Here is a 24,466-nt window from a genome sequence, read left to right on the forward strand (position 1 = left end):
CGCAACCAACTTCTTACTCAGGCCACAATCATACGCCAACACCTTATTATTTCACCTGGAAGGCAATTACAGGGTCCCTCAAAACGTTTGTGACCCAGAGGCAGAGGTGGACGCATTTATTGTCAGATACTGTGGCCTTTGACTGGTAGAAAGCTCATGACATCACAGGAGAAGGACTAATAGTATGTTGACTTATTGCCACTAAATACAGGAGACATGCTAGACAAGCTGTCCACTATGGTGAGGACTGTTGCAGGACAGACCCAAGGAAGCCTCTGAGATTGTTCTACGTGGAGCTCTGCAGTCGTATGTACCACTGGGGAGAGCAGGACCGTGATCTCCATTTCCAATCTGAGAGGAGGGGAGAAATTTTCCACAGTTATGTTGAAAGCAAGATTTCCATCTGGCTGCAGTTGCAGGAAAGAAAGCATGCTGTTGCTAACATAATGAGTTCAAAGCCCTGGTCCGTGATCCATGACAAAGTAGACGCTGCTTGCAGAAATTCTGAATCCAGAGCATTCTCCGGGAGTTCCCATAGTCCAAAAACAAAGATGCACACATGCACTTCAGGGTAACTGGAATCTCTGACAACTAAACCAGATCAGTTAAGGAATCCAAGGTGGGATGGACGCTCCTGTCCTTGGGACTTGAAGCTATGCCCATTCTCAGCCAGCAGTCTTGCTATGTTCAAAAATGGCAGTGAGCCCAGTACTCCCTGGAAATGTATGTTGGCTGCAGTTGCTCTGTTGTTTGTGCAGATCAGCATCTGCTTGTGCCAAGGATGAAATACCCTCCACACCATGAACAGCTCTGGTGCGCCTATCTTGTGGGGCCTATGAGCGGATGCTGTCCAACATGGGTGTCAACACTTTCCTCCCCACCTTGAAAGAAGATGATGAGATACGTGAAACGGCTTCGTCCAGCGGGAAACCTGCCAACAGAATGGTAGGGGTTTACCAACAGAATACCACCGAGGGAAGAAGACAACATTCACCCCTGCTGACACACAGGATCAATGATCAGACAAAGGAACCATCTCTGCAGCCATATCATGTAAGGGGAATCACCATGTGACTCACCAACATTATGCACAGGAGCTGCATGACAGAGAGAGCTGTCACAACATTATGAGGCAAGACAAGGCCTACTATGCCTCCACTCCCTGCCATGAACATGGCGCTCACATACCGCCTGTGTCCAATGCCATTGTCAGATAGATGACAGGCAGAGAGGAGAGAGAAGAACTCATCTTCCAGTAAATCATGGAGCCCAGGCTCGAAAGATGTGACAGAAATTTCACAGTCTGACATGCAGCTTCGTTCCTGGAGTGAGCCAACAAAAGCAGGTCGGACAGATAAAACAACACTATCTTTCCATCCGGCTCCAGATCCATTTCCTCAGATCTGGAGAAAGTGCATGACGCCAGGGATTAGCTGAGAGGCAGATGGGTACAAATGGCTGCAAACCCTTGAAAAGGAAGACAAACTCAACCTGATGGACAACATCGAGAAATCACATAGGATTTACACCACATGACTCCTACTGAATGGCATACAGTTTTCAGTAGTCCTTAGATACTTACCCAGACCTTAAAAATCACAAATCAGTACCTAAACGCAAACCTAACCATAACTGCAACCCTAAAAACGAGACTAAATCCTCAGACAACCATTCCAGCAATCGGTACCATCATGCATGTCACATAGTGGAGAGGGCCCACAGTTGTTTGGCGCCACAGCTGTAGTTAAAAAATAGCCCCACTTGGAGGAGATTCAGAGACCCCAAAGACCATCCTGATCAGTTCTATGCTTATCTTTCCTTTTTCCTCTGCCTTGAGTGACACACATTATGAGTCCACATTTTCGATATGATAATGAGCAAATCAGCTGATAATTGTGGCTGATTTAGGTGCTTCAATTCCATGGTTCTTTGTTAAAATTATGTGTGCAAGAAAGGCATGCTGCAAAAAAAATTGTTAAGCATTGGGTTCCCCTTCTTTTTCTTGCTTAATTTTTGTTCAGTATTTTGGGGGGGGGGGGGGGTGGGATGTCAACGAAATAGCAACTGTCTAGTAATCACAGTCACACCAGCAAACTGCCTTTAAACATCCAAAAGCTGTATCTGAGCTGTTACAGATAAGCGATGGGTATATTAGCTGTACAAAAGCTGCGACCCTGCTAATTGTTGAATTTATGAACAGCAGCATTGTTCATTTTTTTCAAATCTCCTCTCTGAAAACAGTAAATAACTTCTGCCCCATTAAGTGTTGGAAATACTTCAGGCTGGTACCAAATGGCAGAACACAGACGCCTAATTCAATCAGAAAGCCCTTGGGTAGCCCAGCATGGCTAACTACATCATGGTTAAGCATCTTGGTTTTGTCAGAATTATAGAAAATGACAAGTGAACTCGACATGAACCAGAGAGTCAGTGTAGAATCCTTGTATTGGCATTTCTTAATCTAAACAGAGTGGTGCCAGAAAATCAATATTTCCCAGCTCTTCCCCTTTTCTGCTGTTTTCTCTTGGTGAGTCTGAAGAAAAGGCCTCTTAAACATCACAGTCGTGACACAACAACAGACACAAACTCACAAAAAATCACAAGGGTAATTATTGCTCCATTTATTCATTTACATCCATGAGTCTGAAACATTAATAAGATGGTTTAAAAAAATGCTAACTCCTAAAGGAGTAATAAGACATTAACTGATTTGGTTGGCTTGTGAGAAGTTGCTAGTGCAACATCTACTACAGTGTTAGAGTGCAGAGATTATGTCTGAAGTCAAAGAACTTTCGAGCAAATACAGAAAAACGCCCACCTGGCAGAAAAATACACCTAGATGACACGAATGCAGGACATAACGTGCCTCTTCACGCCGTGCTTCAAAGTTGAGTTCAGACTAGCCTATCCTGGAATATACTGAAACTGATATTTTGCATCTTACATCATACGCTATGATTCTATTGATGAGATCTAGGACTGCCAATGATACACAGGCGCATTCTGAAAAAGAGGCTGGGTGGTCATCCCCTGTGTCTGTTTACACTGGGGTTTGCAGTGGAAGAGGCAGTCCTTCTGTTTATCTTTGTACATCTCCTCACGTGAAGGTTTTCTTAACCTCCAATCAACTTGCTCCCTCCCACAGTTTGTTTCTACTCTTGATTTCCATAGTACATACTTTTCCCCATTTTACTTTGTGTGAGAATAAATATAATCGAAGAAAAAAACTTTTCTCCATGAGGCTACATGTTCTGCCTTTTCTGCATACTTCAAAAGCCACAATGTGAAATGAAATACTTACTTTTGAAGACAATTTTTTATTGTCATTCAATAGGTAACCACTGAACACTAAAGCTGCTCCAAAATCAAAACCAGTATCCGAAAAGCCAATACTCCAGCCTGTACAGCAACAAATGACAAATTTGGCACTGCAGAGTACATGTCTATGAATATATCTAATACCAAGTAGTTAACACAGCTTCATCAAAACAACAGGATCATTTTCTTTTCTCAGAAATCTTCTTTGCTGCTCTTAAACGGCACCATGTTGCCACTCGCAACAACTGCTTCGAAAGCAGTTGTTGCGAGTAGCAAACATTTGCTGTGACAGTAGACCACAGAGAGCAAAATGTCTGAAATTTGACTTTTTTTAATATCATAAAGTCCCACCCCTAAAATGGCTTGTATCTTTCGAAGTTCAACACCAGAAATCTTAACAAGCATTGAAAGACAACAAAATCACAACAAATAACAGGTTCACCATTCAAGAGACCGTTAAAGCAGCAGTAAACACAGGAAGCCATTTCTAAACAACGCGAAATTCAAAAAATATAGCCCCAAAGTGATGATAATAACTGAAAAAAGTTTTAAAAAATAGTTTGTGGTATTCATTGTTCTGAATAACCAGCCCCTGTTGGTTGTGGGAAATGTGAGATTTTTCCTGAGAAATGGATGATTTGGAGCCAAGGTGCAGTCTACCAGTTCAGACCGGCACCCTGAAACTATCTGAGACACTGAGAGAAAACATAGCAAACAGGCTGCAAGATGTGCATTCCATTAGCTTTTAGATGGACATCTCTAGTTCTGATGTAGGCCCTCTTTTTTTTGCTAAGTTTAATGGCACAGTGGGTGGAGATGGCTAGGACATTCACTCTTCAGAGTGTGATGCTGCAAGCAAACAAGTTCCGTGGGTAACATACTGGTATATCAACTGCTAAGACCATAAAAGAGATAATGGTTGAGTGGAACACCCCCAGGTCCTACACTCATGTTGTTTTAAGTGACAACACAAGCAACTTGGAAACGTGGAAAGCCATGGACTGAGACAAACTTGAAAAGTTTTGGGTGTTTTGCCAACTCTATGCAGCTGGTGGAGCATGAATGGCTATTATCACAGAGCAGCGTTAGAGATACGCTGCCAAATGCCTGAAGGATTGTTGGAGACTTTAAGCTCTCGCCACCGGCAACCACACATCTGGAGGATATTCTGAAAGATCTTCAAATGCCCATCTAACATCTGCACCAAGACATGGCAACAAGGTGGAACAGTGCATTTACATGACTGAGAGTCTACTGTGGCAGAAACGATGGCTCTCATCATATAGAGCTGGCCACAACCTACCAGCAACCCTGACAGCCCACCAATGGTATTTGCTGGAAAAAAACACATCACGGTTCTGGTATAATTTGAAGATCCAAACTCACAGATGAGCTCTTCCACCTCCTCTGCAGCAGAACTTATATGTTCTGTCACAGTGGCAGCATGTTTACTTGGTCAAGGGAATCAGGAGGATGCAAGTGTAAAAAAAATGATATCTACACACCCAGAGGTCATTAAAAAAGATCTTCAACCACTGAGGATGAGGGATGAACCCTTGTGTGTTTTACCACTATTTTTAAACCTACGAGTCAAGGAAAAGTATGTCTCGTATATATAAACACACACACATAAATATATATATATATATAATATGTACTCAAAATATCATTAGTATCTTAGTCCATATTATATATTTTGCGCTCAATGTTATAAATATCTATGCACTTGCATCAAGTTTTATTGTCTTTATTATCCAGAACTGCAGACAGCATGAAGAGTACAAGGGTTGCTGAGGTACCTGGGAGGTGGTGAGTATCAAGCAGTCACTGAAAGACCACCAACAAGCCAGCTGAGAAGACCCCATGTGTAGAAGCACAGTTAAGCAGCCGAGAGAGCAGCTTGAAAGGCCTGTTTGAGGAAATCCTGGAGGAGCATGATGAACGTTCGGCAAGTAGCCCAAGTACACAGGTTCAAATAAAGAATATTTGAAAGAACAAACTATCCTGCTCTCAGACAGCCTATTCCAGTATTGGGCAAACAAGCAAGTCAGGCTTCCCTCTTGGCTGCCTCTGCTGCAGAATGTCTCTGTGCTCCTTGTACCAGCATGGACGGTGAAAGACTTTTTAATGTCGCACCCCAGACTGCCAATGCGAGAGGAAACAGGCTTGCGGGGGAGAAAGCAGAAATGCTTATCTTCCTCAAGAAGAACCTGCCATTGCTTTTGAAATTGTAAGCCAAGCTCTGTTCGGCTGCTTCTGTAATAATGTGTAGCCTACTTGTTCGGACTTATTCGTTTTCTGTGTTTTGTTTCTTACTGCCGCTATTTTTATTCATGCAATCATTCTTTACGTTTTTATTGTTTTTGGATTTATTTTTGTTGTTGCACTAGCAGTGCAGTTATGTACAAATTTAGAGATTTTTCTCAATTGTTGCTGCAGTTCTTAAATTTGAAGCTGCTGTTGCACTACAGTCATAAAAATGCTTTATGGTATTAATTGTCCATATTGACTTTTTTAAATGCAGAAGTATTAGATTGGTTCTCAGTTTCGGCCAATACTCAAAGTTCAGATATCAGAATCGGTATCAGGAAAGAAAAATGGTATTTGGACAACTCTACAAAACACTCTTCAACAATAACCTCGAGGCTTTACTTTATCTTTGATTCCTTATCATCACATTACTGAAAGACAATCAACTGGTCAACTGACACACAGTTTAAACACATTTCTGGTCCAGATCTAGCAGCAGGAATAGGAGTTGGGTTAATACGGTTAAAACTCATTTCAGTATTCCCATAACCTTTGTTAAGGACAGGATGACAACCACCTAACAACCTAACAATAAATCAGTGTGTGCTGTTGCCCTGTTTTGCCCTATTAACCCTTTGGCCACCAGCTCTTTTCCACCTGTGCACCATAAATCATTTCTTTATTTTGGCTGAGTGTAAGTCACTGAGTGTAAGTGGCACACTTTCTGCTATATTGTTGTATTCTGCAACCCTCCTGCACCTCTGCTAGCATGAATAAGCTAGCGATAAAGAGTCAAAGTACAGCTGAAGAGGAGGACCGTTGAGCATAGCTCAAAGCCAGTAAAGTACTGCTGAAGCTGAAGAAATACAACTGAATTTAAAATGTATAAAGAAAAATATTTACCTCTTAAATTCATTTGAGTGCAAGTGCAGACGGGGATGACCTCAAATTCTCAAAATATTTTGTTACCATCATCTTTTTAACTTGTGAAGACTGGAATGAATGAAACCGGAGCCAAAGTTCACCACCCTGAGAAACATTTGACAAAGGGACATAATGTTTGCTGATGGATTTTGTTCTGTCACAAACTATAATGAGACAAAATTATGTGTGTCCCTTTGTCTAACTGATCAAGTTAATGGGGTTTTGAACTGAAATCTATACAAATTATGACCACAATGTCACGAACTGATATTTTTTTTAACATTTCATTTATCGGTTATCAACCACAGTGCGAACACAGCTTGAACGCTATCAGCACTATCTTAAAGGACATACGGTATGTCGCTATCCAAGAGAACCAGTCCGTGACTAGCATGCTTGTCTATCATCACAACAGTTCAAGATGGACCATGTACCATGGGCAATATGTTTGAGGCTAATGGGGTTGCAAGTCAGTTTGCACATCAAATGTGACCAAACACTAAAAGCAGCAGGATGCTGGTTTGAGTGACTGAACAACGTTTGATGTCTCCTGCTGCTGCCTCGGTGTAGCATAAACCACAACGGTCTGGCCTCAGTTCAACCGCATCAATCTTCCAGCTTCATCTCAGTTTGGGCCTGCACTTATGAGCTCGGCCACGTGCACAGAAACGTCAGAAATCCCAAAAAGAATCAAGTATGACAGAAAAATTATATACGAAGAAACAACAGAATGTGCTCTCAAAGATGCATTTATTGTTAATATTTTTGACCACAGAGAAAAACTGGCTTTCTGAATTTATGAAAATAACCTGACTCCCATCTGGCTCTTCTGTATAATTAACTAGATTCGATTCAGTGGTATGCAAGGATGTTCAGTAAATGAATGGTATACTGACTTTGAATTGTTTTTAAAGTCAATGATTACTTTCATTTTTCACGCTATGTTATTGCTTTCTTCCTTTTTTCTGTGAGTATATTGCGATTGAGGCAGCACTCAGCTGGCTTGAGTATCAAATCCAACATGACTGATTCAAAATGACAGCACCCAAATGTGTCTCACAACGTTAATAATAAGATTATTTTATTTCATGTCTTAGTATGTTACATTTTACTGGTTGATTGATTGATCTTGCTCTTTACTTGTCTTTTTTTTTAATCTACATTTATTATCTACATGTTACTTTTGGTTTTACTGTGCTTCCTTATTGACAAATTTTTAAAATTCTACAATACCCAGTTTTCATCTCCGACGTAAGCATTTTGCTTCCCTCAGTATGACAAGTGCCTTAAATAAAGTTTTATTCGTTTTCCTTCAACATAAAAAAAAACACGTATTTTAAAAGATTTACATTCCTACATTTTGTAAAAAAAAACAAAACAAAAACCTAACGTCTGATACTGCAACACTTCACATGAAAAATGTGTTTCTCTCACCCTCTGAGTAGGCAGATATAATAATAGGCAATTTTTTATTTCATACGTATTTCCAAATCCAACTGTTTCTCTGCACCATCACTAACGTTGCTGTTCCTTCTCTCGGTTGACCTAAAGTTTACATTTCTGTTTCTGAATTTATAAGCATTTAATGATCACATCAGGGGTCACTTGTCAGTATTTTCCACAATATCTTGATCAAGCATGAATCACGAGATCAAGATGAATTACATCTTAAATAGGTGGAAGGCATGAGGTGAAAACCGACATACAGTACACACATTAAACGCCTTAAAGAGCAAACAAACTTAGTTTTCATCAGGTGTTATGACACACCCTATTCACACGTGTTGGATTGCGTCCACGCAGCATAACCAAGGTGCTGACAGGGGCTGATTACTCCCCGGAGGAGGGGTCACCCAGAGGACAGGAGCGCAGAAGGGCCTTCCTGAGGGCCAACCATGACCCAGACTAGAGGCTTGCCCAGAGGAAGGCTAGGATCCCCTCACCCCCACCTTGACACTGAACATTTTCCACTGCTGCATCCCATCCTTACACTTCAACCCTCGTCTCATCATTTTGCCTTCTAGTTGTACATTCATAAAACTTTGTGCATGTCCTAATGTCACACATATAACCCAATGAGAATATTTCTTAATTTGACTCATTTTAGCGGTAAAGAATCCCGATTTTACCATCAACCATGAAGTCATTAAAAGCTGCAGTTTTCTTGACACAAACTCACTGGTTGCAAGATGCGATGAATTCTACAAATGTATACATTCAGATGGACATTCATGGTGTTGCGGTTGTATGTGCAGAAAAGAAGGAAGTGAGTAGATGTTTGATAAAGAGGTTTACGTTCTGCTCACTTACTCTCCTCCCCACACCTGGACGATGAATGTTGGATTAATGCTGAATTGTAAGACGCAGCTCTCTCACTCTGATATGAAAGTTGACGAAGTTGAAGTTGACCGAGGCCTCCAGATAATCTCATTGCTGTGTGTTGTTTTAGCATCTTTTGATCAGGCTTATAGTTAGGACTGCTTAGGCTGGCCCTTAGATATGCTGCTATAGGTTTAGGCTGCTGGGGGATCTCCCATGGTGCACTGGGCTTCTCTCTACGCCTCTCTGTCCTCCTATATTTGTCATACATAAATCATACTCATTCGTATTACTAACTCGTCTTCTTCTCCGGAGCCTTCGGGCTCCCCTCATCCCAGATCCTGGGTGCTGCTGGAGGAGGCTGCAGACCTGAAGAGGTTCAAGCAGCCACCCGTAGCTCCACCTGCTCACGTCCCCGTCTGTCCATCAGTCTCTTCTCTTTCTCTCTCTCTTTATCTCTGTCCCTCTTTCCTTCTGCGTATCTGTCTTCCTCCATTATATGTCTGTCTCTGCCCCACTCTCCTGCACTCTTGCCACCCAACCGGTCAAAGCAGAAGGCCGTCTCCATTGAGCCTGGATCTGCTCGACGTTCCTGCCTGGTAAAAGGGAGGTTTTCATCACCGCTGTTGCAGGATGTGCTGCTGATGGAGAATCGTTGGGTGTAAATTCATTGAAGGAGTGTGGTACTAGACCTGCTCTACCTGTAAAGTGTCATGAGAGAACTTTTGTTGTGATTTGGCACTATCCAAATAAAATTGACTTGACTTGACTTGACTTGACATCTGAAACCTGAACAGGCCACAGTACCTACTTTGGGTCACCAAAAGTCAAAAGCAAAAAGTAGGAATAGTAAAGGACCACCAGAGAAGTTTTCCCTAACACAAAATATGCCTGAATGTTAAAATGTAATCATCACAAAGGTGAATGAAGTAAAGGCTGAGCCATATGAGATGTGTTAGAAGCAATGGTGGGAAGAATCAACAACAACTATCGACATGTGGTTCAAGCTCCTCCATAGTTGTTGTATGCAGGCAGGATGTGATGGTTGGTCTTTGTCCTGCCCCTCCTTCACTGTGATTTCAAAGCTGGGTAGAAAGGGACATGATGACATGGATGAGTTAACTTTACCTGAAGTTTCAACTCCAACACAAGAATGACAGCTCAATGCCTTGTCGGGCTGTTGGTGTTTGTGGCGCTAAAACAAAAGAAAAATATGCTGCATTCTCTCCGCAAATAAAGAATGATCTCAAGGTCTCAGGAAAAGAGCTTTGACGGACGCAGTTCTTCAGAGCTACAATATCTCTGCAGTTGTCTTAGTTTAAAATGTTAATTCACTCTTGGCTGAATGACTGTCAACACACAACCTTGAAGAATCTCTGCTGGTTCATTCAAGAATTCAACGCAGCAGAGAAACTGTCTTCACATAAAAATTACATGAGTTCTACACCATGAAATAAATCTACTTCAGTCACTTCCAACTTAATGCATCATTCTTTGGTACTCAATTTCCTTGTCAGTCATCACTCATTTAGGTGTTTTTTTAAATGATGTTAAACCAGTCGAGCACAATGATGTGAAACCATCAATCTGTCACTGAGTTGTTTGTTCTCTGTGTGTCTTTTGTCTCTCTCTCAGTGGTTTTCTGCCTCAGCTTCATACATCCAGTAGTTATTAATCAGTTGCTGGAACTCCACAGAGCTGCTGCTGCCGCCACTGCTGCAGAACCCAGGAGTATGTGGCTTAGCGCCTTTAAAAGCCTGCCTGCATCACCACAAACAGACACAGTCAGCCCAGCTCCCTCTTTGAGAGAACAGCCTCCACACATAAACAACCTTTTGTTCATGTTCTCAACCAAAGTAAAAAAAAAAAAAAAAGGCTCCACAGTCTGCTGGCCTTCCCCCAAGACAAACTCACTCGATTAGAGGGATCTGTTCATGGGTTGTGTGTGCTGGTCCTGGCCAGGAACCTGCAGCCAAGCAGCAAATGGAGAGATTGAAGAAAGCAGCTTCTATGTGATGGCCCTCCAGCCCTGATAATACTGTCTCTTCAGCTTTCCACTATAGAAACAAGCATTCATCCAACAGCCACATGCTCGCCCTCATGTAACAGATGAGTTAGGAGCTAAGTTGTGACCAAGGGCTAAATATGTTGAGGCTATTACAAAGAGCCTGAGCGAGGCAGACACACTGCAAACACAACCTCTTGGTGTGAATGCCACAGCATGACAGATCACAGCAAAGACAGCAGGCAGTGTGGGAACTGGTCCTTATCAAAGCTCCAGCCATCGCCTGGCCATGTGGTCTCTATATTCATTATTTTGTTTGTTGGGGACAGTCAACATAGATCAATAGTGAATGATAATTCTGTTTTATCAAACCTCCTGGATGAATTTGAAGCAAATGTTTACATCCAGAGGAAGTAATGTGCATTTTATGAAGCGACCCAGAACATGAGGATGTGGATATTGATCTGCAATCTTTCCCAAACCTTAAACCTGAGATCATCATTTTTCAGCTAACATTACAAGATGCTGTGAACACATCATTAGCTTACACTGCATTTGTAGTCCAAAACTTGTTGATAGAGTGTTTATAGATCTCTATCCCGGGGGGAAAAAAGTCAGATTCTTTCCGATAAATTGCTGTTGTCACCAGAGAGTTGTTAACTTTGCCAGACAGGTACGTGTGGTAGTGTTCAGCAGACTTGTGACTGCCCCCCACCTTGAAAGCACAGTTTAAACAGGATGTGGTGATTTGATTTTAATGTGTACCAAAACAAACCTGCCAATATGGTATGATGTATCAGACCAGCTTCAAACAAAAGCAGTGATAAGATCACCACAAAACCCATCGACATGCATCACTACACAAGCCGCAAAGAAAGGGCAACGTGCCCGAAGTTTTAAATTGCCTCTGTAGTCAGGGTTTTATTAACAGTTAAGCTTACAAAGCAAGTTAAACCTCAAGATGTCATGCTTCATTTCGATTGATTTAAATAGTAAATGTGAGTCAACATTCAAAAATGTTTTGAACTGGAAAGTTTGGTGACTCTAAGTGATCATTTCTGGCTTACAAATAAGAAAAAAACAACTGTCTGAGAAAACATTTGTTTCTCCAGCGAATTTTCCAGAGGCAGAGATACTAGAGGTTTGGTGAAACCCGTGTGTTTGCAAATGTTTCGATATTTGTATTAGCAGCAGAGATGTGTACCTAGTGAGAGGTAGTAAGAGTAATCGGAAGAAAAAAAGAGGAAATAAATGAATCTAATAATTTTATGTCTCGATGGGGCTACACAGGGCAGCAAGAGAGGTAAGCAAGAGCCTCCAAGCAGCACAACCAGAGGCGCCAGTGGAGACAGGTGGGGTAGGACATCAAATGGATACCCCCCCATTTGAGTTTTTCTTTGTTTCTCTCCTTTTTCTTTTTGTTCGTCTATTTCTCTCTCAATTCCTTTCTGCTGACTTGAATGATTAACAATTTAAGAGCCCACTGTCCTGGATGACTGGGAGCAACTCTTTATAAGATGTCAGGCCAACAGCATTAATGTGATGCCGGTTTCACCACATGGTACACCACATTTTTTTGCTGCACATTTTCAATGTACGATGAAGTGCTGAAAAACACATAAGCATTCAGCTGAGCGCTCCAGATACAGTATGTTGGTTTTCATGAAATACGTCATCTGGAAATGTAGAGAGAGCTGTGCCAGTCATCATGGAGATGCCCAGTCACAGTGACTGAGTGGCATTCTGAGGCGGTGAACCGGGCCAAAAATAAACAGTAGTCAGTAGAAAAGATGATGCTGAGGGACATCAAATAGTCCAAAATCTGACTGCAGGGGGCATTTTCTAGGCTGCAGTCCTGAATGTTTTCTCAAAAGCCCCAAATCAGCGAGGTTGTTTAAAAAGAGCAGGCTCAGCGTTAAAACTGCCAATTACAGCATGATGTAGGTAGGGGGAGAACAATTATGATGTTTATCTCAAATGACTTGAAAGAAAGCTGTTGTAAAAATAAAAATCTTGGGGGAGCGAGCCTTGTAGGTTTGAGCCTCAGGTCCTGAATGTTCACCTCATCTGGCTTCAAATGCATCAAACGATAACTGTGGTAGTAACTTTAATAAAGGAGCAACAAATACTACCTTGCGAAAGATTCGCAAGATCATGAGAATCCATTTTGCAAGGTGTTAGTATGCACAAACTCCTGCTGCTCTTGTATGTGTAACTATTGCAGATGCTTAAGTTTTGTACTGTAGGACTCAACAGTAGTTTCTGTCCTTGGAATGTTCTCTTAGCACATGTTGCAAATTACCACTACACTCCAAGGACTTGTAAATTAACAGCTAATGCTACACACTTGGGCTGCAGAATAAAACACAAGCATGCTAAAAACTATGGAAATGTGTCTTTGGACAGTGGATTAGCACTGTCAGCCCACTATCCAATACAGGAATTGTATTATCGTGTCTCTTATGGTATGTCCGCTATTCCTGAGGCTCAACAGGCTAAAGTAGAGAAGTAAAGTAAATCATGTTCCCAGGACAATGTGCTATCTCTCAATATGAAACTACTACTGCTTTGAGTTAAAAGTAAAATATAAACAAGTGTGTGTGCATTTCATAGAGGCACGCGTGTATATGTCTGTGCCTCTCCATTGACGTCCCCATGTATTTCCATCTCTTAGTCTGTATTTAAGAGTCAGGCTGCATGTTGTGGAGTATCCATAACCCATTTTGTCGACTAAAGCACATTGGTTCTCTATGAAAGAGAGCGTGCATCCATCCAACTTATCTCTTCGAGCAGACTTGGGCTCTCTGCCTCATAATTGCAGGTCCATATACACAACTTGCGGACACACATTAAATAGCTTCTTTGTGGGAAGCTTAAGACTACCACTCATTTCCCTCCCCCTCGTTCTATTTCTGAGTCCAGATCAAATGAAGGGAAAACTGGACTTTGCTCCACGTTTTACTGTGACTACCGGGCTCTATTTGCATCACCACTTAAGACTATTATAAAATCCTCAGTTGCAACAGCAGGATACACTTCCTGTGATCATTTATCTGAATTGCATGCTTCCACCACATTTCCAAGTGCTTGCATCCTCTGCAGGGCACAAACCTGAGAGACGTAAAGCTGCCTATAGACGTGAACCAAATTTAGCACTGGAAAGTTGAGGTTGGCCCATGTTTGACTCCTGGATCTCCAGTTCCACCAGGCTCTCCCTGCCCCCACATCCCTTCCTGTGATGAAATCTACTCCTCACGGTGATTTCAGAGCCCTTCCTCCATTCCTGTACCACCACCCCCAAAAAAAGAAGCAACCTTTGAAGAGAGCCGCATCTCTGCTGGCCCTGTCGAACAATGAGATGCTCTCCGGCTGCTTTGTGCTCTGGGCCTCTCAGTGCAAACAGAGCTCTGAGAACTGCTTTTTCATTGTCTCATCTTCAGGGGGTAATAAATAAGAGCGCGGACAGCTAGACAAGCCGCTACAGGGCGAGAATAAGAATGCTGCCGTTAAAAAGGCTGGCTTTCAATCAAAGTCCATTCAAAGAATAGTTGAGGTTTTGTATGGACGCATGTTGTGCCTATTAATGGACATACAAAAGGAGCCATTTTCTTGATTTATATCTGGCTACCATGGAGAATGCACTGTGACCACAGGCAGGGAAGGCCATATATAAGACGCGCATTCTGATAGCTCAAAAAACACAGACATAAGATTTAAAAAAAGATTTGTACTTGTTTTCTGCTAACCAAGGAGTCTAGTTATTTTCCAAAAGAGTCACCAAAAATGATCTCAGCTAGAACAGTGCAGAGTGGCCCCCATGCTGCCCACAAATGCACAGCAAAGAAATAATCAAATGACAAATAAGCTAACAGATCACGGGTTACCTTGAGTTTTGATGAGTGATCTCCAAAAAATGTGTTCCTAAATCATATACGATGCTTTTTTTCTATTTTCTTATTCCGCTTCAAACATCGTTTTACAGATTGTTTTCATACATGTATGAGAAGCATTTAGCATTTACCAAGAGAATATGAGTGTTGAAATATCTTGACAACTCATGAATGAAGTGGATGGATGGCAGGCTCCAAGTAAAGCGTCAGGCAGAGTGAGCCTTTCATTAAACAGGTCCAGATGTGTGCCAGATGTTAGAGCATCTTTCCTATAAAAAAATTTAAAAAAAAAAAAAACCAAAAAAACTTCACCATAAAAAAACTCATTGCCAGTGTGATCGCAGTCGGTAGGAAGTGTTGCCTGCAGCAGCAGCAGCACGGGCACCTTTCCAACCACAGGCAAAAAGTGATCATGTCATAAACACGGTTTCAGTCTGTGTGGAATGCACAGCTGCATGTATGACTGGGATTCAGCAAGCTCTACATGGAGAAAGTGGGGGCAGGTTGGGGGGGTTGGCTCCTGGCAATGTGAACTATGGTTGAACTGTAGGTGGGAGTGCACTGAAAGTTTGCAAACAGTGGGCGTAAAAAAAACTCCCCATCCCTCCCTCAATCAGTCATATATGTCCCCAACACCGCTCTCGTTTTAAGACGCACCGTCAATGTTCAATAATCAGTTTCTTTCAGTTTTTTTTTGTTCCACAAGCCCTTGTTCTCTCCATATTCAGCCCTCATTGAATAAAGGCATGGTAAAGACAGTAAATGAAAAGAATCTTGTACTTGGTAAAAGCTTGGAACCCGTTTAAAGAAGAATGCTGTTAAACCTTTGGGATACACTATCAGATACACTGGTGGCGGGGCTGGCGAGGTAACTCCATTCATTTGCCAGCCACTTGAGTGCACATTGATTTTCAATTGAGAGGGTAAGCACACGGTGTATTAGAAAAGCCTGCATTATTCATACTTTGCCAAGGCTCAAAACTGCATTTGACCTAAATACCTTATGATGGATTCTAAAATAATAACAGGGAAACACTGACAGTCATGGAGACGGTGACTTGAAATGAGCGAGGAAGACAAAGGGAGGGGTAGGGAAAGAAGAGGTGATAAATCTGCAGGAAAAAAAAAAGGATGAGTGTGTAGGCGTGTTGAGTGTGCATTTGCCAAGTTTGTGAGAAAACTGACAGCTGAGTCTCTTTTAAGATGAGGCTTTGTGCAGACACATGTTGTATAAGTTGTATTCGAATGGCACAAAGACACCATACAATTTATGTCCATTCAAAGAGCTATATGAATTTATGCATGAGTTCAGCATCTCTCAGCCCTTACTGACTTTGCACAGATGGGTTTTATTATGAGATTTTGAAAAGTGTGCTCTTTCTTACAGATACTTTATTGAGTGAATAGAAATAATTAAATATATATGTATGAATCAGATGTGTTTAATTTGACATGATTCGTATTATGCTGATGGAGTTATCTTGTAAAAATGTTAATGAAATAATGGGAAAAACTTAAAATGTATAAAAAAAAAAGTTTATGTATTTATTCTTAAAAATGCTTGATGGTGGAAGGATATCATATCAGCAATATGGGAGAAAGGTCTATTAATAGTTAATTACAACCGATTTGCATTAATAATACACAACAATTATATCCTTCTCATGGAATAAATCAGATTTGTGACTGACGATTGTGGAATGTTGTTTCATTCACAAAAGTTGTGCGGAGTTCCTGAATATTCCCAGAGACAGGAACACACTGGCAAATCGGAGTCAGTGGAGAACAGGGATATTTACAGAAATTGTGTGCTAAAACTAGCAACACAATCTTAGCTTTTTTTAGTCCAGTGTCAAAGGGGTAACAGTGATGTGGAAGGCTTTACATTGGAGTTGATTGACAGCCTCCTGCGTTTCATGCAGATGCACCAGGCTGCTTTGACAACAAGCTCAAGGTTATATAAAGCCTAGTGTGGCAGCAGAGGGAGCTGTGTGAAGTCAGTTAAATAAACAGCCTCACTAGGACCTCGCTGAGGTTTTGGGGAATTGCGATGCTTGATTTTGCTTCTCAAAAATTGCAACGTAATTTGCAAAGTACGAGTGATTACTAAAAAAAAAAAAAAAAAAGTACATTCCAAAAGAAAAAGCATTACTTCTCCCAAATGAAGACAGTCATGTTTCACTTCCACTGGTGAACATACTGAACAGTTCCAGAGAAAAAGAGAAATGCTTTAGTTCTCATCTTTTCATTAAAGTTTTCTGACCATAAAGAAACATGGCTTCCAAATTATTTAACAACTCAGAGAGAGAGAGAGAGAGAGCTACTGCTTCTGTAAAATAAACATGTTATATGTTTACAATCTTTCAAACTTTTTAAACTAATTTAATTCAAACTTCCTCATCGCATCACAATTCCTGACTCATAAATGTGGCAAAGTTTCATGTGAAAGAGCTTCTTAGTATTTTCGCCCTGAATGTCGTGCTATATCATGATGGTTGATTGGCAGGACTCACACACATCCTGGAAAACCTTGAAATCCAGGGACTAATTCTTCAGTCATGGAAACACCTGGTGATTTATTTAAATGACAGCATATCCTAGAAAATAATATACTGTACGTTGTCCTGGAAACGTGTGATTGTACTTTCTTCACACTGTACATCTATTCATACCCTAAAAGGTACATTTTCTGTGTGGCCAAACCAGTGTTACACTTAGATGAAAACTGTAGTAAACGTAAACTGTAGTCAGTTGGCCGGACACCACAGATCTGCAACGCTGTACGGTTGTGCTGGGAAAACCAAGTATGCAGATTTCCAATGTGTACCACTAGCTTCAGTATGCAAATGAACCGCTCTGCAAGTTTCTGTCAACTGGCAATAATGGAAAACCAGCATCCACATACTCCTGATTGACAAGTTTTTTCCATGCTTATTTTACATAGTGCTTACTCCATAACTTGTGATAACGTGAAGAGCTAATGATAAGTAGCTGGGCTTGACATGGTAGTTGCCGTTACTGGTGGTGTTCCAACATACACTGATTACATTTCTTCCCCACACCCGTTTTGCTTTGTTTAAAAAAAAAACCACAAAAAAAAAACGTGTTGAGTTCATTTTTACTAATGAGTCCCCGCATTCGTCCAATAAAAATCTTGGATAAAACATCAAGGAGTAGCCGGACGAAGAAGAAGATGGAGGATTGGGTCCCAAAGTGAAAAGGATAACTGATATTTAACATTAAATCTAAGATAAGCTATAAAATCTGCTGTCTGTCTGACCACAAGCACTCTCTCCCCGGTGTCTAACATTATTCTCATTTTTTGTTGTCATCATTTATTTGACAAAAGGGAATTTAACTTAAACTAAAATTGAGATTTTTATTCATCTAAATCAATGCCGCTTCAGGCAGCTAGAGCTAGAGCTAATACACAACTCACTGTTGACATGGTGTGATTTATTACTTGAAGTTGTTATGGAGGTACATCATCAATTTTTCTTCAGGTTTGAAGTTCAGGTCAGGGACCTGGATTATAAGGCACTAACTGGCAGGAGGAATGTAACTACCACAAATTAGATGCAACACAGAACACAAACAATACGTTTGTTAGGAGGATGTTAAAAACAAATAATAATAATGATATTAATAATAATAGTGATTGACACAGCTGTTACCTGTCATGAACCTGACACTTCAACATGAACCACTGGGTCCACTGGTACATTTTCTGATTGTTTCTGAGGAAGAGTTGTCCAGAAAAACCCCTGGAAATGTCCTAGAAAGTTACAGGAAGATTATTTCTTAAAAGAGTGGGAAGCCTGGGTTGGTTGGTTGGTTGGTTGTTGTTTAACTTACTTTTCTAAATGTTTGGATTTGATAATAGTAAAACGAATACTTTATGATAACAAATTCAGCAGCTCTTTAACCAAACAATTGCACAATTGTTTAAAGTGTATCTAGAACAGAAACGGTTTCAATGGGAATCTAAAATTGAGAATTAATGTATTAATGTTGTCACTTGATGATAATATTTCCATTGTCTCTGGCTCTCCTTTTTATCTTTGGCTTTCATGCACACACACACACACACACACATACTCACTCTTCCTTTCTTCCTCTCTCGCGCACATCACTCAGTGATGTTGACTGGGCCACCGGGGCTCCCAGGAGGGACCTGATGTTTGTAGAGGAGTTCACTTTACTTTGCCAATCCCCCCGTGGAGGTAGGAGGCAGCAGGCAGGGCAAACCAGCTCGCTGACCCAACAACAGCGATTGTTTGAGTAGGTCCCTAGGGAGGCTGCAGTGACCTGGCTGCTTGGTGTAAATTCACAAATCACACTCACAGCAGCGCTCATTACCTCACTGTTTGTTTCATCTGGATTTCCTTTATGCCAAAAGTTCAGACGTGCTCAGACATAGCTGAATCAGACGGGCTCAGATTTATTCTTTTGTCTCTAATGTAAATAATAGCCTCTGCTTGGGTCTATTTTACACGCCAAAGAATGATCAAGGAGACGACAGCATCTGCTCGCTTTTTTATCAACTTTTTGTTCTTGTTTTTACTTTTTGGTGCTGAATATTTCATGTCCTGCCCCAGTCAGCACACTGACATTCTCCTCATCTTGCTTTCAACTGCAGGAACTCCTTTGTGAAGTGGCTTTTTATTCCTTTATTTTGATACTTGTTTAATACTGTAAGAGTGTATGACTCGCATGATAAAAGACAAACCAGCTGTCACTCAATGATACCCAACTGTGGGATTCTGACCACAACGATCTTCGTTTGTCTCGTAAATAGATTCACATTTCCAGCAGAGCAAACTAGGAAACAAGAGAATTGTCTTTAGACAGAATTAAAAAATGAGTTCGCTTTGATCCAGGGTCGACATTTAAAAGCCTTGTCCTCCCCAAAAACGAGTTATAGAGTGTATAGTGTATGACTGGCAGCACAAACCAACTGAAAGCACATTCAGGTATTCACACTTCTAAACCCATTTGTACCCTAAATTGTGTGGGCACTAACTTTATACTCCTCTAGTGGCGTAATAATACGTGTTTTCACCCTGAAACCTCATAGTGCACACATTGTTGGGAAAATATTGTTAGCTGTTACATTTGAGACTATTTTTTTTTAACTTGAATTTAGTAAAGAAGTTGAAGCAGTACTGCTTTTGCCAAAGTCTTTTTAACACAAGAATGTGTGTGTTTTGTAAGTACAGGCCATTCAGCAGTACATAGCTTAGCAGTGAGAGTACTACATTGTTCTACTGTACATGCATTATTCTAACATCAGACATAGATGTTCTGAAGGAGAACAGACTGTGAAAAAAAACTGGAACAGGTGTAAGGAACAGTGCTTTCAGGTCTTGTGGTGTTGTTTCTTGCTATGACATGAGCTGTAAAAGTGTAACTACTGTTTGTTTAATATTCATGAAATGAAGTCTAGTCGTGGGGGTATGTTTTACAGTTGAAGTAGTGCATTTCTATGTGCTCAAAGATGGTTTGAGTTGCATTAATAACAAACGCAAACTAACATTAATCCCACCAATTTCATATAGTGGCATGGTGGTAGAGATTACATTAGTTTCAACACAGTCTCACCCCCTTTTGTCAAAGACTGATGTTTAGTCAAGTCCCCCTGCATGCACAGGCGACATTGGGGGTGCCCCTTCAGCACCGCTTGATAACATAGACAGTAAATCCGGCATCGTTGGATGATGATGAAAGGGGATTTTCCGTGCTAACAAAACGGCGTCACAACGATAACTGATCCCGAACCCTAACCACTACCCTAACCCTAACCACTACCCTAACCCTAACCACTACCCTAACCCTAACCCTAACCACTACCGTAACCCTAACCACTACCCTAACCCAAACAACACGAAGAATAGTTGATAAATAAGTAAATAGGACCAGACAATTTGTAAGACAAAGTCTGGTGTCACCGGTAGAAATGGATGAGAAGGTAGTGGTGACAACCATGTGAGGTCATGGAAAACCCCTGAAAAACCCCTCAACATCAGCTTGCGACACGACACAGAGGGGGCACCCTCCACGTCGACTGTGGACACAAGGGGGACTTGACCAAATGTCGTTCTTTGATTAATAAGGTGTGAGACTGTGTTTTTCGATTATATGAAACAATGTGTGCACAATTGAGAGAGCAAAATAGATACTGGACCTGCAAACATGAGCAAGGTCAAAGCCCTACACAACTTGAAACCTTGCGTTCAGTTGACATGATACAAATCAGGGTTGTTTAATTTTAACATGACTAATGGCAAAGATTCCTGTCTGGAAGGCAAAAATGTTCTATATATTCATGCTTGTATTGAAGGTTAAGGTTTTTGTGGACATAGTTTAAAAATTTTGTATTTGGTAGGTGAAAACCAATGCTTACTGTGAATGACTTTTTGTGCCTTTGCTGCACTGAAAATTTGACACATTGTGTTCCTTTTGATATGCATGCTAAAAAAATCATTGTTTCCTCCTAGTGTTAAAAGGAGTAGTTCAAATTAAAGCTGTGATCAGCGTTGTTAGGGCCTGAGCCCCTGCGCGGCCTGTGGCTGCGTCCTTGACACTGGCCCCAATCCAACAGTCATCCTATAAAAATTTTAACAACTTTTAATCAGCAGAGTTAGGAGAGTCATGTAATACGTTTTGGAAGCGATAGCATGAAGGCCTAGGAGGAGATAGCGTTTGTTCAAATTGTGGACGTCCTGTTAGAGTTAGGTCAGGGGTGTCTGTGTATGATTCGTCCGCCTTGATGAGACAAATAAAACGGTGTTGGTCCCATGTCTGTAGGACATTCCTACAGGGCGTGGCGTGGTTTTTGTGTATGTAGGTGGCACTATTGAGTAGAGGGCTACTTTTTTTTAAAGATTATTGCATTTTTCGCCGCACCCGATGTGTGTACCAAATTTGGTACAGAGTTTTTGAGCATGTTTAGGGGGTCAAATTAACTTTTGAAGTGGCGAGTGTTTCGACCAAACACAATAGGGTCTTCGCCCCTCAGGCCCTAATTATTTTGTTCTTGGCAAGAACCCTGCCAATCATCAATGTTAAATAGGAAGTATGACTCAGCTTCAAAAAATAAGAATAAACCCTTTAAGCGATTCCTCTGCAACATGGGCATAAAAAAATTCCCCTTGGTGTTAGCGTGAAGGTTAAGAGATAGCTTACTCACCTGCCTCACAAGTAGCTCAGATTTGATCCAAGACCAAAGCGCCAAAGCTCTTTCAATATTGTGCAACTAAAGAAATAAGTGTTTCCTCATTTGTTCAAGGTTAACAAACTGTAATAGTACACTCAAAACAAGAGAAATACTGTGGTTTCAAAGTTTCTTGCAGATAAGTTCCTTCCTACACGAGCATAAAGCATACAACTCTTGAGGTATGTTTTCCAATTAATATGTTTACATTACTCTGTCTACTATATTGTGGTTCAAACAGGCAATGTGACTTATTCAGGTTTTAAGTAACTGGAACATGATTTTAATCAGGTGATGGCATGTATTTACTTTTCACGTACACACCTGGAATATTTTCAAATTCTGATAATACCAAAAAAAAAATGTTGTCCAGCAAAACAAAGATTTCCAGCTAAAATTGGAGTAATAAGAGCTGAAGAACAACCTTTTAATGAAAGCATGTGTTACACCTCACTTGACTAAGGAGGTGACAATATACAATAATGAACTGTAGTATTATGACGCCTGGAAGGGGAAGTGAATAGTATTGATATTTTCATTACGATGGCACCTCTCAGTGTGTGTGTGTGTGTGTGTGTGTGTGTGTGCGAGTGTGTGCTAGAGGTGGGGGTGTCCGCTCCTGGTATGATCCATGTCTTCTGTATCCAGCCATTTGTTCAGTAGTGTACAAACCAACTCACAGAGGGTAGCAGGGATTGACATGAGATCAGAGTGAGAGCTTCAAAGATCTAAGTCAGACCTCTGAGCTTGTAGTCAGGATCCTTCATTGATTATGATATGAATGACATTTTAATTGACACATACACGCGTGCAGTCTAGTGTGGCTAACCCCCCTCCAAAAAAACCCCACTGTTACACACAACTGCAGAAGAGAATTCAACACAGAGGACACAGGGAGGAAGAATCCTTTCAAAAGTTCAAATCATAATAAGTGACCAAAAGGCCCCTGAGGTTGGACACGAGTTTGATTTCATGATCAGAGACAGAAGGGTAAACCATGGACAGTGGATGTGAGACTACTACCAGAGGAACAGGGTTCTTATAAGATATCTGCAATGAAGTGTTGAATGCACTGCTGTCAAAGTTACTTCCAAGGTTCCCACAAAAATACAGAATGACCCTCCTCTGGGTTGTATCAGTGCCTGCATCCATATCAGTAGTAAGGAACTGCTGTTTGGTGCAAGGGATCTCAAGTCTAAGGTGACCCTTATGGAGGGGGACCAAATGCTATTTAATATTGCCATCAACCACAGAGACAACCAAAAGAGAGGGCAACTAACATTGTCATCCCTTGGGATTCTGTCAACTTCACGAAGGGGGATCATGAAAGAGGAGTGATCCAAGCCATACTCAATGCCTTTAGCTGCGGGATGCTCAGCTGTTCTTCCACTTCTGTTAAGTCTTAGAAGAGAACCCACTGCTCATCTCAGAAAAAATGGAATTCAACGTTGTGCCTGTACTGTACTGTATGCACAGACAAACCATACAGTGCACATCACGAAGCTTCCCAAGGGCATGGTGTCTTCCAGTACCCTGGAGGAGGAAGTTGGGCCAGCCACCACCACAAATATGTCTACACTACCTGAAGGACAACTTTAGTCTCACTGAAATGGAAAATCATGACCAAGAGGATGTCTTCAACTACAGTGAAGTGTGTAGAGACTTCAAGACTTTAGAGCTGGATGACACAGTGGAGTTTACGCTCTCCAAGGGATCAGTGTCAGTCAGGGCTGAGAGGGTCACTAAAGGTTCTGGAGTGAACGCTGTTGGAAAGAATGGTGGTGCACCAGTAATGCTGAGGAAAGTCATCCATCCCTTATGTGTCATGGACCCCTCCCAGAGAGAATATCAAGGGCTTATTGAAGTCATGAGGGAGGTGGAACTAAAGGGCAGCACTAACCCTTTGGGATAGTGAGTCTAGTGAACAAGGCAGATAGTCTCCAGAAAACTTAACAAGTTCAAGGTCTACACCAGGGGTGTCCAAACTGGTCCAGTAAGGGCCGGTGTGGCTGCAGGTTTTCATTCCACCCGAGCAAAAGTAACACCTGATTCTACTTAAATCAACTAAGCTGTGACCACACAGCTCATTTGTTGGATCAGGTGTTGCTTTTGCTTGGTTGGAATGAAAACCTGCAACCACACCGGCCCTTACTGGACCAGTTTGGACACCCCTGGTCTACACGGTGTCTCAGACTGGACAGAAGATAGCCTCTAATGTGGTTGGCTTCATTGAGTTATCAAGTGGATAACAGCAAGAGGCTTTTCTTCCATGTAGAAGTGCAGGATGGCATGAGGCTCCAGACAGGAGATGGGAGTTATCTGTTGTCCTCAACAGTATGCAGATTAAGAGAGAGGCCCAAACCAGTGGTGCATCTGAGTCTGGAAAATCTAATGAACAGATTCAAGATCACCACTGTGGATGATGCCAGTGTCCCTCACATGGTCACTATAGGACAGTCCTATGGTCCTGACAATACAAAGCCTCCCCAGCCTGGTGTCAACAATGCACTGAGGAATATAGAGCTAGCAGGGATGGGAGAACTTGAT

The 24,466-nt window shown here is 41.4% G+C and overlaps 1 protein-coding gene and 1 pseudogene across 2 annotated transcripts in view; one reads left to right on the forward strand and one right to left on the reverse strand.

The window, feature by feature from the left end:
• Positions 1 to 24,466, reverse strand: part of LOC147241007 (retinoic acid receptor beta-like) — a 228,939-nt gene that overhangs the window by 97,460 nt on the left and 107,013 nt on the right. The gene's annotated exons all lie outside the window — the stretch shown is intronic.
• Positions 856 to 23,518, forward strand: LOC147241009 (cold shock domain-containing protein E1-like; annotated as a pseudogene).

This window comes from Aulostomus chinensis, chromosome 22 (assembly GCF_037954235.1).
Source record: "Aulostomus chinensis isolate RoL2024-O1b breed Wild chromosome 22, RoL_Achi_v1.0, whole genome shotgun sequence".
Taxonomy (NCBI): Eukaryota; Metazoa; Chordata; class Actinopteri; order Syngnathiformes; family Aulostomidae; genus Aulostomus; species Aulostomus chinensis.